Source organism: Coregonus clupeaformis, chromosome 24 (assembly GCF_020615455.1).
Source record: "Coregonus clupeaformis isolate EN_2021a chromosome 24, ASM2061545v1, whole genome shotgun sequence".
Taxonomy (NCBI): Eukaryota; Metazoa; Chordata; class Actinopteri; order Salmoniformes; family Salmonidae; genus Coregonus; species Coregonus clupeaformis.
In genome coordinates, this window is record NC_059215.1 from 45,457,350 (window position 1) to 45,472,572 (window position 15,223).

The 15,223-nt window shown below is 46.1% G+C and overlaps 1 protein-coding gene across 2 annotated transcripts in view; it reads left to right on the forward strand.

Moving 5' to 3' along the window:
* The window catches only part of LOC121538594 (solute carrier family 12 member 5), a 94,140-nt gene that overhangs the window by 14,956 nt on the left and 63,961 nt on the right, over nucleotides 1–15,223 (forward strand). The window lies entirely within an intron of this gene.

A 15,223-nucleotide genomic window follows, 5' to 3' on the forward strand; every position in this document is an offset into this window, starting at 1 on the left:
ATCAACGTTGTTTCAATGTAATTTGTCAACGTATTGTGACGTGGAATCAACTGTTGTTTTGAGGGTGAAATTTCAACCACAGGATTATGTCACCATGGTAACCAAATTTCAACATAGACAAACCTTGTATAAAATATGTTGAATTTAAAACAACGTCAGATCTTCAACGTTAAATCCACTATCAGAAAGAAATTACAATAGGCTGGGCAGCACCTCCTATTGGATCTATCTACAGCTATCCATTTGGTCTACCATCCAGGGTTGAACCAAGCCCTGCTTAGCTATGATATTTGTCACTGCGCTATCATGAGAATGATTGTTGAGAGAACCACACGTAAAAACTAAATAGATTCACTGTTGCTCTCAAAGCCATTCCAAACGGTAGGTTTAACAGAGTAAATGAAATATAACCATACTTTATCATTCATCTTTAATCAGTTATGCTATTTAGGCCTATATAACATTTGCAAAGTCATAAACAGCCATTGTTTCAATTCAACCCAGAGTTCAACAAAAAATAGACAATAGGCCTAGGGTTTCAAGCTCTGGTTGATTTCAAATGTAATGATATTTAGTGATATTGTATTGTGTTTGGTTGTCAACGCAACCAAATATCAACATTTGAAGGAGATGTATCTTCTGCTTGGATAGTTCCATATGTGCCACTGACTTAGTCTGGCTTTAATTCCAGTTTTTCTACAAATTAGTAATTGATATGTTGGATTCACGTCTCCATCTCAACCAAAAATCAAATTTAAAGAATAGGACTAAATCAAATCAAACTTTATTTAAAATGGGGAATGCAGGAAACATTCAACCTTAAAATGAATAACACATCCTTGGCCACATTTTGAGGTTACTGTAACTATACATTTCTTATTATGTAATCATACTGTATAAAGCATGCATGTTCACGATAGCATGCACAGGTTGTCACAGGTCTGTGGAGATCTTCACAATTGAATCTGTGCAGAATCTCGAACGGCATTGATCACTTTCACCATTTACTTTGAAGGTAATCTCAACTGCAATCTAGATAATTTGGTTCTGCTATTAGATGAAGCACAGCGATAACACATGAATCTGTTGTATAAATAAACAAAATATCTGACATTTGAACTTTGCTGTGCTTTTAAATGGTTAAATGTTGGATTTTGTTTTCTCCATCTATTTTGCTTTTAGATGGTTGAAATCATAGTGATAACACATTGGAATTGAACTAACTTTTGGCTGTCTTTTTGAGTGGTCCACATACATTTTAATCTCATTGATCAACGTCTCAACCAAAATTACCCAATTATCCACGTTGAAATGATGTGGTGTGCCCAGTGGGATAGTATTGTACGTCATTATCTGAGACCAAGTTGCTTGATTTGCCATAACAACAAAGGAGAATTTATGTTGATGGTTAGGAGAACTAAAACGACAAAGGTTGGGTGAATTTACATAGCAGGTTAGGTGAATTGGGTTAAGTTTAGAATAAGGGTAAGGGAAGGGTTAGCTAAAACGCTACAGTTGTCCCCGACGCGACTTGAACATGCAACCTTTGGATTGCTGGACTGTCGCGGATTACGCCCACCCATCCTCCCCGAACAACCTCACTACTTTCGCTTCTGTCTGAAGTAAGTAGACCATTAGTAGGTATCATTCGTCTTGGAGGTGCTCAGAAATACGCGAAGTATATTTTGTATGGCTCTGGGGCCAGGATGTTCAAGAGGATTGCTTTAATGAAATTGCTGAGAAGGGGGTAGCTGCATCCCAATATGGCGACCGGAGTATGGGTGAGTGGGTGTGTCAAAAGGAAAGTTGTGGGTGTGTGGAAAGGAGTGGGTGTGTCGAGAGGAAAGTAGTGGGCGTGTGGAAAAGAGTGGGTGTCAAGTGCTCTGCTATAGGTTAGACAGTTTTGATTGAGCAGTGTATTTGTTCTTCCGTTTCTTACCAGGCAACTACCGTACATTGAGCTACCGTAATGCGAGAGTTTAGACTTCTGTTTTTAAGCCAGAGAATGAGTCTGAGTTTTATTTCACTGCATCGCAGTGCTAGCTGTGCCACTAGAGATCCTGGTTTGTATCCAGGCTCTGTCGTAGCCGGCCATGACCGGGAGACCCATGGGGCGGCGCACAATTGGCCCAGGGTAGGGGAGGGAATGGCCGGCAGGGATGTAGCTCAGTTGGTAGAGCATGGCGTTTGCAACGCCAGGGTTGTGGGTTCGATTCCCACGGGGGGCCAGTATGAAAGAAATACAAAAAATAATGTATGCACTCACTAACTGTAAGTCGCTCTGGATAAGAGCGTCTGCTAAATGACTAAAAATGTGAAAATGTTAGTTTTACACAAATAATTTTATATTATTAAACTGATTATTGTTTGTGTACTGTTGCTTCATGCGTTGTACTGTGACTGTCAGCCTGATATTGGCTACGTAGGTAGCTACTTCCCACGGCGTTGCCAGACAGTAGTGCTTGTCAAGCGGGAGCGAAGGGTACTATGTCCCAGTGTTCTTGCCTTTCATCAGCACAATAACTGTTCGTCGGGAACTTCATGAAATGGGTTTCCATGGCCGTGCAGCTGCACACAAGCCTAAGATCCCCATGCGCAATGCCAAGTGTCAGCTGGAGTGGTGTAAAGCTTGCCGCCATTGGACTCTGAAGCATTCTCTGGAGTGATGAATCACGCTTCACCATCTGGCAGTCCAACTGACGAATCTGGGTTTGGTGGATGCCAGGCCAACGCTACCTGCCCCAATGCATAGTGCCAACTGTAAAGTTTGATGGAGGAGGAATAATGGTCTGGGGCTGTTTTTCCTGATTCGGGCTAGGCCCCTTAGTTCCAGTGAAGGGAAATGCTACAGCTTACAATGACATTCTAGACGATTCTGTGCTTCCAACTTTGTGGCAACAGTTTGGGGAAGGCCCTTTCCTGTTTCAGCATGACAATGCCCCCGTGCACAAAGCGAGGTCCATACAGAAATGCTTTGTCGAGATCGGTGTGGAAGAACTTGACTGGCCTGCACAGAGACCTGACAACCCCATCGAACAGCTTTGGGATTAATTGAAAAGCCGACTGCAAGCCAGGCCTAATCACCCAACATCAGTGCCTGACCTCATTAATGCTCTTGTGGCTGAGTGGAAGGAAGTCTCCGCAGCAATGTTCCAACATCTAGTGGAAAGCCTTCCCAGAAGAGTGGAGGCTGTTATAGCAGCAAATGGAGGACCACCTCCATATGAATGCCCATGATTTTGGAATGACGAGCAGGAGTACACATACTTTTGGTCATGTAGTGTATGTATCAACGTGACATCTAGATGGTTATCAATATTAGTAATTTCTTGTGTAGGCTGCTATCATACTTGAAATAGAATTATGTGAGATTTAAAAATAATTCTCCACATTCGCGCCACTGCCGGTGACACGACTGTGACACCAAGTAGGAAGCACTTCAAGTCAGCAGCTTTAACTAAACATACTTTCCTGCAACCCGCCTCACCCAATGTGGAACAGATTCTATAATTTATTTATTTTTATCAAGAACCTACGGCTGAAACTAGCCAGCTAGCCAGCTAACTAGCTACTTGCTATTAGCCACCGTTAGCGATCTTCACCACTGTCCGTGGCCTGCACTACCTACCAGCCAGCTCTAGCCTGGACAATTATCGGCCAGTCTGCACAGCGTGCTATCGACCCAGAGCATATCGGATTTTCTGCTGGAATCACTGAATCACTGGACCTTAACACCGGACGATCGCAACAAGCTAGCTGCAACCGAATGGCTGCTGTTGGCTAATCACCACTGTCCCGACGTACCAGTTAGCCTTGAGCTAGCCTCGAGCCAGGCCCATCTCCCGGCTATCTACCTCTCTGTCAACCGGACAGGACCTCCTAGTGTCGACACGGAGCCCCGCCGATCCATCACGACTGGTCTGCCGACGTAATCGTCTGATGTGGTTTCAACAGGCTTCCCGTTGCGACGACCACGAAGATCCATCTGCTAGCCCTGGCCCTCTAGCATGCGCAATCAACAGCCGTGCCTCCTGCTCGCCTGTGCTTTAGCAGCCTAAGAACTGCTCCCGGACTTACTTAGTGCTGTTCACTGGACTTTATGATCACTCAACTACACAGCTATTGCCTGCTGGACTGTTCCTTTACACGGTACCCCATCCTGTTTATCTGTTTAACCTCAGCCCAAACTTTCGTCGCCATTACCAGTTGTTGTCTTAGCCCTCTCGAATAACACATGTGATTGCGTTATGCCTCTCTCCCATGTCAATATGCCTAGCCTATTGCTGTTTGGGTTAGTTCTTATTTTAAAATTTCACTGTAGAGCCCCAAGTTCCGCTCAACCAGCCTCAGAGAGCTCCTTTGTCCTACCTCCAATACACACGGAGACCGGCTCAATCGGTACCTCCAGTGATACTATCTCTTTCATAGTTACCCAATGCTTAGGTGTACCTCCACTCTACTCATATCCTTCCATATCCTTATCTGTTAATAATGCTCTGAATCTATTCTACAACGCCCGGAAATCTGCCCCTTTTATTCTCTGTACCCAACGCACTAGAAGACCAGTTCTTAAAGCCTTTAGCCGTATCCTTATTCTATTCCTCCTCTGTTCCTCTGGTGATGTAGAGGTTAACCCAGGCCCTGTAGCCCCCAGTATCACTCCTACCCCCCAGGCGCTATCATTTGTTGACTTCTGTAACCGTAAAAGCCTTGGTTTCTTGCATGTTAACATCAGAAGCCTCCTCCCCAAGTTTTAGTTATTCACTAAGTTAGCACACTCTGCCAACCCTGATGTTCTAGCAGTGTCTGAATCTTGGCTTAGGAAGGCCACCAAAAATTCTGAAATGTCCATCCTGAACTACAACATTTTCCGTCTAGCTAGAACTGCCAAAGGGGGCGGAGTTGGAATCTACTGTAGAGATAGCCTGCAGAGCTCTATCATACTATCCAGGTCTGTGCCCAAACAGTTTGAGCTTCTACTTCTAAAAATCCACCTTTCCAGAAATAAGTCTCTCACTGTTGCCGCTTGCTACAGAACCCCCTCAGCCCCCAGTTGTGCCCTGGACACCATATGTGAATTGCTTGCCCCCCATCTATCCTCAGAGTTCATACTGCTTGGTGACCTAAACTGGGATATGCTTAACACCCCGGCCGTCCTACAATCTAAATTAGATGCCTTCAATCTCACAAAAATGATCAAGAAACCTACCAGGTACAACCCTAAATCCGTAAACATGGGCACCCTCATAGATATCATCCTGACTAATTTACCCTCTAAATACACCTCCGCTGTCTTCAACCAGGATCTCAGCGATCACTGCCTCTTTGCCTGCGTCTGTAATGGGTCCACGGTCAAACGACCACCCCTCATCACTGTCAAACGCTCCCTAAAACACATCAGCGAGCAGGCCTTTCTAATTGACCTGGCCCGGGTATCCTGGATGGATATTGACCTTATTCCGTCAGTAGAGGATGCCTGGATGTTCTTCAAAAGTGCTTTCCTCTCCATCTTAAATAAGCATGCCCCATTCAAAAAATTCAGAACTAAGAACAGATATAGCCCCTAGTTCACCCCAGACTTGACTGCCCTTGACCAGCACAAAAACATCCGGTGGCGTACTGCATTACCATCGAACAGCCCCCGCGATATGCAACTTTTCAGGGAAGTCAGGAACCAATATACACAATCAGTTAGGAAAGCAAAGGCTAGCTTTTTCAAACAGAAATTTGCATCCTGTAGCACTAACTCCAAAAAGTTTTGGGACACTGTAAAGTCCATGGTGAATAAGAGCACCTCCTCCCAGCTACCCACTGCACTGAGGCTAGGAAACCACCGATAAATCTACGATAATCGAGAATTTCAATAAGCATTTTGCTACGGCTGGCCATGCTTTCCACCTGGCTACCCCTACCCCGGCCACCAGCTCTGCACCCTCCGCTGCAACTTGCCCATGCCCCCCCCGCTTCTCCTTCACCCAAATTCAGATAGCTGATGTCCTGAAAGAGCTGCAAAATCTGGACCCCTACAAATCAGCTGGGCTAGACAATCTGGACCCTTTCTTTCTAAAATTAGCCGCCGAAATTGTCGCAACCCCTATAACTAGCCTGTTCAACCTCTCTTTCGTATCGTCTGAGATCCCCAGAGATTGGAAAGCTGCCGCGATCATCCCCCTCTTAAAAAGGGGTGACACTCTAGATCCAAACTGTTACAGTCCTATATCCATCCTGCCCTGCCTTTCGAAAGTATTTGAAAGCCAAATTAACAAACAGATCACCGACCATTTCGAATCCCACCGTACCTTCTCCACTATGCAATCTGGTTTCCGAGCTGGTCATGGGTGCACCTCAGCCACGCTCGAGGTCCTAAACGATATAATAACCACAATCGATAAAAGACAGTACTGTGCAGCCGTCTTCATCGACCTGGCCAAGGCTTTTGACTCTGTTAATCACCGCATTCTTATTGGCAGACTAAATAGCCTTTGTTTCTCAAATGACTGCCTCGCCTGGTTCACCAACTACTTCTCAGATAGAGTTCAATGTGTCAAATTTGAGGGCCTGTTGTCTGGACCTCTGGCAGTCTCTATGGGGGTGCCACAGGGTTCAATTCTCGAGCCGACTCTATTCTCTGTGTATATCAATGATGTCGCTCTTGCTGCTGGTGACTCTCAGATCCACCTCTACGCAGACGACACCATTTTGTATACATCTGGCCCTTCATTGGACACTGTGTTAACAAACCCCCAAATGAGCTTCAATGCCATACAACACTCCTTCCGTGGCCTCCAACTGCTCTTAAACGCTGGTAAAACCAAATGCATGCTTCAATCAAACGCTGCTTGCACCCGCCCGCCCGACTAGAATCACTACTCTCGGCGGGTCTGACTTAGAATATGTGGACAACTACAAATACCTAGGTGTCTGGTTAGACCGTAAACTCTCCTTCCAGACTCACATTAAGCATCTCCAATCCAAAGTTAAATCTAGAATCGGCTTCATATTTCGCAACAAAGCCTCCTTCACTCATGCTGCTAAACATGCCCTCGTAAAACTGACTATCCTACCGATCCTTGACTTTGGCGATGTAATTTACAAAATAGCTTCTAACACTCTAATCAGCAAATTGGATGTAGTCTATCACAGTGCCATCCGTTTTGTCACCAAACCCCATATACTACCCACCATTGTGACCTGTACGCTCTCGTTGGCTGGCCCTCACTACATATTCGTCGCCAAACCCAATGTCTCCAGGTCATCTATAAATCTCTTCTAGGCAAATCCCCGCCTTATCTTAGCTCATTGGTCACCATAGCAACACCCACCCGTAGTATGCGTTCCAGCAGGTATATCTCACTGGTCATCCCCAAAGCCAACACCTCCTTTGGCCGCCATTCCTTCCAGTTCTCTGCTGCAAATGACTGGAACGAACTGCAAAAATCTCTGAAGCTGGAGACACTTATTTCCCTCACTAACTTTAAGCATCAGTTGTCAGAGCAGCTTACCGATCACTGCACCTGTACACAGCCCATCTGTAATTAGCCCACCCAACTACCTCATCCCCATATTGTTATTTATTTTGCTCATTTGCACCCCAGTATCTCTATTTGCACATCATCATCTGCACATCTATCACTCCAGTGTTAATACTAAATTGTAATTGTTTTGCACTATGGCCTATTTATTGCCTTACCTCCATAACTTCCTACATTTGCACACACTGTATATAGATTTTCTATTGTGTTATTGACTGTACGTTTTGTTTATTCCAAATGTAACTCTGTGTTGTTGTTTTTATCGCACTGCTTTGCTTTATCTTGGCCAGGTCGCAGTTGTAAATGAGAACTTGTTCTCAACTGGTTAAATAAAGGTGAAATAAATAAAATAAAATAAACCAATCATCCATGCAAAACGGTCTTGAGTGGCAACAAATCTGCCCAATTAGCTGATTCACTTTCCATACACCCACTCCTTTCGACATACCCACTTGCCCATACTCCAGTCGCCATATTGTCCTTCTCTGTCTCTTAGACTCTGTCCCTGACTCTTTACCTCTGTCCCTGTCATTCTGTCTGTCTTTGTCTTTTTCTTTTTCTTTGTCTTTGTCTCTCTCCCGCTCTCGTTCTCGTTCTCTCTCTCTCCCTCTTTCCCCCGTCTCTCTCTCTCTGAATTGGCCTAATCTGCTTGCCAGATGTCACCAGCCCATCACACCAGTGTTTTGGATCTAAATCAATTTGCGTGATTGCCCATACACTAATGCAGAATGACCCCACTGTAATTGTACTAAGAGAGAGAGAGAGAGAGAGAGAGATGGCCAGAGCAGCGGTTGTCTTCAGCCTCATCTGGTCCTGATGTCTTTGCTGTCAGTCTTTTCTGTCTTGAGACCTGTTTGTCTGGTCTTTGGGAAGTAGCAATAGTGCAGCACACTCTGTCATTCTACTGCAATGCAGGCAGCATTCCATTGTCTATTGTACCATCTCATTGGCCAACCTGACAGAGGTCAACTGTGGTCAGGTGCTCTCCCACTGTCTACGGTCAGCTTACCCATCCCAATCCTCACCTCAACCAGCAGGGAGGCAGAAATAAAACATATTTCAGGTCTGTGCTTCATGATGCAGCTTCAACCGACATCATAATGTACAGTGGGTTCCATTACCCTCCATCAGATGCTTCAGGTTCTCACAGTCTGTTCCTTGCCTATTGTTTCCAAGGTGACATACGCAAATATTGTGTTGGAAAACAAGTCATGAAGAGTGGTGTGGTGTGATGTGATGTGGTTTGCTTGCAATAACAGGTTCACAGTCGATATGGGAGAAACACATTTTTATTTGGTGGACCAAAATTGCAGCAAAGAAGCAGAAATGGGACCAGTGCAGTAATGTTTGTGAATGTCCTGTCTTCCTTCTTTCCAGTGTCTATTTATTTAACTATCTATTCAATAGTGTGTTCATTCAGTCACTCATTTGTGTATTTATCAGCAGGTTGTAGTGAGAGAGCTGAGCAGTCATTATATAATTGTGGAGTGTGTTGGGTATTATGTCATTGCAGAAGAGCGATGCATTATGTAAGGCATTCCTCCTCTTAATACCATATACAGGGTTTTAATACCGCTGCTGCTTCCTGGTAATTCCACTGGTGTCTCAGTTGATTTACGGCTTTTCGAAATTGCGATTGCCAGCTGTTTCTGGCTGGTTTGGATGATAGGATACTGGCCAATTCTCTGTGTCATCATGATGGTGGTGGTGGTGGTGGGGGTTGATGTTGTGTTGCAGGTTAAATATCTCAGACCTGCTCCTACATCCCAGCGGGTGAAGGAGGGCCAACTGATCTGATCTTGGAAGAACTGGAATATCAATAGGGAGGCTGTCACGATCGTTGAGAGACGGGTCAGACCAAGGTGCAGCGTGAAAAGTGTACATGTTTATTTACTCAATAAACATACAACTAAACAACGTAACGTAAAGTCCTCCGGCTATACACATACAAGCCTACACGGAACACAAAACAAGATCCCACAACTAAGGTAGGCAAAAAGGCTACTTAAGTATGATCCCCAATCAGAGACAACGAGCGACAGCTGCCTCTGATTGGGAATCACACACGGCCAAACCTAGAAATACAATTCTAGATCCTAAACATAGAAATTCTAACATAGAGTTTCACACCCTGACCTACCTAGAGAATAACAGCCTCTCCAGGTCAGGGCGTGACAGTGCTGACCGGAGCTGGACTAGGCACCGGTGGAGCAGACTGCTCTGGCTCCGGAGTGGATCCTCTGACCGGAGCTGGACTGGGCACCGCTGGGGCGGACTCATCTGGCTCCGGAGTGGAGCAGCTGACCGTTGCTGGACCAGGCTCCGGTGGAACAGGCTGGGCCGGACTGGGGACACGCACCACTGGTCTGGTGCGAGGAGCAGGAACGGGCCGGGCCGGACTGGCAACATGCACCACTGGTCTGGTGCGAGGAGCAGGCACGGGCCGTACCGGACTGGATACGCGCACCACTGGTTTGGTGCAGGGAGCAGGTACGGGGCGTACCAGGCTGGCGACAGGCACCACTGGTTTGGTGCGAGGAGCTGGCACGGGCCGTACCGGACTGGATACGCGCACCACTAGTTTGGTGCGGGGAGCAGGTACGGGGCGTACCGGGCTGGCGACAGGCACCACTGGTTTGGTGCGAGGAGCTGGCACGGGCCGTACCGGACTGGATACACGCACCACTGGCTTGGTGCGGGGAGCAGGTACGGGCCGTACTGGACTGGATACACGCACCACTGGTTTGGTGCGGGGAGCAGGTACAGGGCTTACCGGGCTGGCGACAGGCACCACTGGTTTGGTGCGAGGAGCTGGCACGGGCCGTACCGGACTGGATACACGCACCACTGGTTAGGTGCGGGGAGCAGGTACAGGGCTTACCGGGCTGGTGAGGCACACTGGTGACTCAGTGCGTAGAACCGGAGCAGGATATACTGGACCGTGGAGGCGTACTGGAGGTCTGGAGTGTACAGCTGGCCCAACCCGTCCTGGCTGGATGCCCACTCTCGCACGACACGTGCGGGACGCTGGCACAGGACGCACTGGGCTGTGCATGCGCACTGGCAACACAGTGCGTATCTCTGCATACTTAGGTTCCTCTATGAACACACGTTCCTTCTGTTGCCTGAACAGCTCCTCTCTCCTTGCCTCCACTACTTCCTTCTCCCTTTAAGCCTCCTGTAGCGCCTCCCTCTGAACGGATACCTCCTGCTCCCTCTGATCTAACAGCCCCCGTAACGTGGTGACCTCCTCTCTCAGACTCTCGATCCGCAGGTCTTGGAGGACCTCTAGAATAGCGGCCTCCTCCTCTCTAGTCAGCCCTTTCCCGGCCTCCTGCTGCCTCGTCGTCCACCCTGTGAGCCCCCCCAATTTTTTTTATTGGGGCTGCTTCTCGGGCTTCCTCTTCGGCCGGCACCGTTGATGTCGCCGTTGATCCTCTCCTGCCTGGGCTTCCTCCTTCGCCCAGGGTCCTTTACCTGTCAATATCTCCTCCCAAGTCCAAAATGACTTCCCCACCTGTGTCCAGGGTGTCTGCTGCTCCTGGGCACGCTGCTTGGTCCGTTTTTGGTGGGATCTTCTGTCACGATCGTTGATAGACGGGTCAGACCAAGGTGCAGCGTGAAAAGCGTACATGTTTATCTACTCAATAAACATACAACAAAACAACAAACAACGTAACGTGAAGTCCTCCGGCTATACACATACACGCCTACACAGAACACAAAACAAGATCCCACAACTAAGGTAGGCAAACAGGCTACTTAAGTATGATCCCCAATCAGAGACAACGAGCGTCAACTGCCTCTGATTGGGAATCACACCTGGCCAAACCTAGAAATACAATTCGAGATCCTAAACATAGAAATTCTAACATAGAGTTTCACACCCTGACCAAACTACCTAGAGAATAACAGCCTCTCCAGGTCAGGGCATGACAGAGGCTGAGGGTTGTCTATAATCATGTGCTATTCTTGCTTAGTTTAGCAGTGCCTATGCCCATTCTCATACTTGGGTGTCAGAAGCTGTCATTAATCTATAGCGAGTGAAAAGGTCATAATGTCTCGTTCAGATAAAAAAACGCATTAATGTAGATGCAGTGATCAGATAAAAAATTGTGATTGATGTAAATCCACTCCAAAACCAACATGGCATTGCCATTTTCTCTATTTCTAGTGTTATACTGCATTTAGTATTATTGATTAGTGAATTGCAGCATTGTATTACACATGATTATCATCAAATAGCACCAGTATTTCAAACGATCACATTCGCTGAGCATAAACCGCTGAACATCAAAACAAATTGCAGGCCTTAATGTTGTGCACTGTATTGATAGAAAAATCCAGGGATATATTTCTTGATTGACTTCGAAATTGGATGTCTGTCTATGTCCTGAGTACGTCGGGAAATGCCTTCAAAACCGACCACTAGGGGCAACAGTGAGCCCTATTACCATGAAGTAGGCTTGGGTTTTGCTAGGGCATTGTGGACGGGGCTCTCGGATATGCTTAATCCCATGACTCCGGATTGGAAGGTCACACATTCAATCCCAGTGGTAGACACTTGTTTTTTATTTTTGGGTTCAACCCTATCCCAAACCTTAACCCTTAACTTAAAAACATTTAGAAATTGGACATTTGGAGAAACGCAGATAAATGTTAGAATCTGAAGTCAAATTAGAAAAATCACACTTATCTGTTGATGTAATCAGGAGGCTTGTTGACTCTCCTGCTGCTGATTGGAGCTGTATTAAGTTCCTGTTCTTTAACTTTGATCGCAGGGATCTAACATATCTTTCACAACTAGGGCCTGCCTGCCTAAATAATGGGTAGAAAAGCTCTGCCACTTGTCTCGGGTAGAAATACCTATGGGGGCCATACTCACAAACTTTTGCTTAGAACCAAGGTTTATACCTGTGGTCTAAAATGGCTAGCTGCTAGCTTTTCTCAGAGGCCAACCTGGCACAATTAGCCACGATGCTGAGGACGACCAAAGGTTTGAGAGTTTGACCCCTTAGTCCTCTGTTTTTATTTTGTGTTGACAGCACTTTGCACAGTGCAGAGAAAGAGACAAAGGAGGGAGAGGACGAGAGCGGGTTGGGGAGATAGAGAGGGAGAGAGAGAGACCCACACACAACACTAATCCTCGAGCTAAGCTAATATATCTGAATCTTTCTCTCCCACTCTGTCTTCTTAGATTGAAGATGATGAAATCTAGTTCTCATCTAATCCCCTTCTCCTCCTCTTCGTCTTCTTACCAACTCCATCACGCAAATGTTCATCTGCTTATTGACAATGCGCTCTCTCCACAGGAATTAGCTGCACCGTTTATCTAGTTGTAGTTATTCAGCATATTCAGTATTTCTTAGCATTTCTAGATCCTTGCGATGGGAAAGAGGGTACTGAGATGAAATTCTTTAGGCGTGCACAGTAACTAGGGAGAAGGAGAGAGAGAGAGGAAGAATCAGGCTCCATAGAATACAGAATAATTATCTGAACATTATTACCTATTTCATGTTCATTGGCAGGCAGCCCTCCCCATAGCCTACCATACTGTTGTATACAATCAGAATAAATTGTAACTTTGACTATCGTTGTCATGCCATTGATTGGGTAGTTGGCTAAAGTAAATAGAGATCTGGTACCAGGCTAAACACACCAGTGTAGATCAGTCTGAATAGACCATACTTAAGGTAGCTGGCTAAATATTTACCTGATAGCTGTTACTATTGGCATGTGTCTATCTGTGAGTAAACGTGTCAGTCTCACAGTTAGCCCTTGAAGGGTTCCCGGTGAGAAATGGAACATCAAATAAGTGTAACAATGCTACAGTCCTACTACCGTACCGTACCGGAGCCTCCTCGCTGATTAGCTGTGCCTGTCAGCAGCGTGCGTTGATGATGCGCCAGCAAGGTGTGATCAAAGCGGCTGGGTAAATGTTTCCAGTGGGTAATGAAGTTCAAAAGCTGGCTGAGGTTTGATCATCAACATGGAGGGAGAGGGAGGGTGACACCAGGCAGCTGTGTCCAGGGGAGACATTGGGCCCATGTGTAGCAGCCCATTACTGGGAGCATACACAGCAGGGCATCTGTCTCCTCCATACATACAATAACATTAGGATTCCTAGTAGGATAAATCCTCTACTTAAGCAACACAAATGTGCGAAGGGGTGGTGCTTAGAAATCAGATCCCTTTCAAAACAGCTAATAGAAGATTAGATGACAAAAGTCTTTTTGAGTAATGAAAATAGTAGTGGATGTTGTCCTTAATTGGATGGATGTGAGTGTTTTTCCCAGGGGGGTTGATCAGGGCCAACCCAGGTTGAGTTATTATGTCACTGCATCAGGCTGGGGTGTAGCCTTGCCGGCTCAGTGATTCAAACCAATGACCTTTCAGTTACTGGCCCGACGCTCTTAACCGCTAGGCTACCTGCAGCCTAATACACACCTTTGAGGCCATGTCACACACCTTTGAAGACCTCAAGCAATGGATGCACCTGAGAAGAGGTTGACAGGCTTTGGAGGGAGTTGGGGTGAAGAGGGGATCTTTGCATAATGCATGATGGCACGTCTGGCCTTGGGGTTCAACTTGTTTTCTTCCAAAAAGCCCATCTGATTCATATTAACCCACAGCCTCAGCTGGTGCTGGATAGAGGTAGCTTTTTCACTATTTGTGCAAAACAAATAAAGGCACAGTTATTGTCAGCAGGTTGGATTAAGCATAACTGAGGTCTGCTTGGTATTGTAGACATGTCTCCTCTCAGTGTCTCGCTAGCTAGCTCCTCTCCCCCTACTCTTGGATACTGTACACTCTTAGAAAAAAGGGTTCCAAAATGTTTATTTGGCTGTCCCCATAAGAGAACCCATTTTGGTTCCAGGTAGAACCCTCTATGGAAAAGGTTCTAAATGGAACCCAAAAGGATTTTACCTGGAACCAAAAGGGTACTTCAAAGGGTTCTCCTATGGGGACAGCTGAAGGACCCTTTTAGGTTCTAGATGGCACCTTTTTTTCTGAGAGTGTACTGCTCTGTAAGACTCTGTAACAGTCGATAAATGGTTTGAGGTTTGGTGTTGAGATTCAATTTTGAAGGCGTATACTGGCATCCAAATTTGGAAGCAGCCCTCAGGCCTGTATACACAGCAGGGCATCTGTCTCCTCCATACATACAATAACATCATGATTCCTAGTAGGATAAATCCTCTACTTAAGCAACACAAATGTGCGAAGGGGTGGTGCTTAAAAATCAGATCCATTTCAAAACAGCTAATAGAAGACAATAATCTTTTTCCGTAATGAAAATAGTAGTGGATGTTGTCCTTAATTGGATGGATGTGAGTGTTCTTCCCTGGGGGGGTCAGTCAGGGCCAACCCGGGTTGAGTTATTACATCACTGCATCAGGCTGTGGTGCTGATTGAGACTAGAGGCCTACTCATTCTCATCTCACTTGCTGTATCTCTGTCTGTTGGTTTCTTTCGCGCTCGTTCTCCCTCTCTCTCTGCATCTCTCACACTCACTATTCTCCACCAGAGCATTGAAGCACACATCAGAGGTAAATAGCTCAGAAGTGTTCAGTAGAAGCCAATGTTCTCTTAAGGGAAAGGGGATACCTAGTCAGTTGCACAACTGAATGCATTCAACCCCAAAATGGTTTTGACACAACCATTCTGAATCAGAGAGGTGCGGGGGGGCT